The sequence below is a fragment of the Frankliniella occidentalis genome, unplaced genomic scaffold (genome assembly GCF_000697945.3).
Source record: "Frankliniella occidentalis isolate FOCC.00 unplaced genomic scaffold, Focc_3.1 Scaffold541, whole genome shotgun sequence".
NCBI classification, from domain to species: Eukaryota; Metazoa; Arthropoda; class Insecta; order Thysanoptera; family Thripidae; genus Frankliniella; species Frankliniella occidentalis.
In genome coordinates this window covers 64,639-66,024 of record NW_026267657.1, presented here as the reverse complement: position 1 = coordinate 66,024, position 1,386 = coordinate 64,639, and the positions used below count along the sequence as shown (strand labels likewise).

Below are 1,386 nucleotides of genomic sequence, written 5' to 3'. Positions count from 1 at the left end.
TCGCATTTCCCGGATTAGAGAGAAGAGGCGAGAAAAGAAACGGGCGAGGAGGAAGAGGCAAGGTGAGTGATTGCAAACAGTAATAGTGTGACATGTCTTGAACTTGAGAGAACTTTCCACACGTTACAGGCCCGAAAAAGAAGCACCTCAGCGAAGCTCAGAGGGAGAAAAGGCGGGCCCACGCAAAGCTCCAATGGAAGCGTAAGAGGCGGGCGGCGGCGGCGGCGGCTGCGGCGGCGGCTGCGGCGGCAGCCGCAACAGCAACAGCAGCACCGCTACCACCACAAGGTAGTACCTTATAAGTGTCTCACACGCTTTGACGGTAAATGATCTAACGAAATGTTACTTTTGTTTAGAAGAAGCGACAATTCAGAGGCGAGCACTGAGGCCACTACCGGCAAGGCGGGCCAAGGAGGTGGCTGCCAAGAGGGGGTTGTTGCCTCCCCCCCCAAGGCGTCAGCAAGCCAGGAAGAAGGTATAACAATCTGCTGTAGATCTTTGTCCGATTGAACATAATATATTTCTTGTCCTCTGTTCATTAGGCTTTGCCAACTCAGCCAGCCAAATAAATCAGCCAGCAATGTGAATTAAATGTAATGACTCAAATTCTCATTTGTTTTCCCCAAAATTCCACGCACCTTCTAAGGGTGATATGTTGGTAAACGAAAAGAAAATTGCAGATGCTACCATTTGTATTTTTCTTTGACATGTGTCCACAAATTAGTCATCAAATTTACAAACATTTCCAAACATCTCTGTAGCTTGATTTATCATCTTATAAATTGGTTCTTAGGCAGTTTAGGTAAGGAAATATCTACAATTACAGAGCAGGTTCAAAAATCAGGTATAATTCTTAATTGCACACAAATCTAATGCGTTTAAAATGGTATCAAATTGTTTACGGAGATATGTGGTACTAGTCGACTGGCTTACCCAAAGTCAAACACTCTGAAACTTGTTTAGCGATTGTGAAATAAGTGAATTTGTAACAAGTTTAATGTTACGCCACACAACTTAATAAAAATGAAGAAAGATAGGTATTTACATCATAAATGAAATAGTTTGAAACAGTTATTGGTTTATGAACCAAAGAGAGCAATTGTTAACAGTTTTCAAGAAATTCATGGACAACTCACATATAGTTAGATGACAATTTCTTTGATAAGAAACCAGTGTTATTCAGCCCCCCTGGTTATAAGTTTATCATTCAGGTTTTCTCAATGTCACGGTTTAAACTTGTTCATAGTCCGATCAACAAGAAAGTCTCTGAAGAATCTGAGAGTGGCAGAGCTAAAAATGTGCTGGTGGCATATTTATCTTACCATCTTGAGCTTGTGGAATTAAAGTCACTACATCAAGTACCACTTTTAAAGGCAGTGTTTTGAC

The 1,386-nt window shown here is 41.6% G+C and overlaps 1 long non-coding RNA gene across 1 annotated transcript; it reads left to right on the top strand.

Moving 5' to 3' along the window:
- Positions 1-597, top strand: LOC127751525 (uncharacterized). Its single transcript, XR_008012146.1, has 4 exons — positions 1-62; positions 130-288; positions 357-475; positions 543-597. It is a non-coding gene; the product is annotated as an uncharacterized LOC127751525 (long non-coding RNA).
- The last annotated feature ends 789 nt before the right edge of the window (positions 598-1,386 follow it).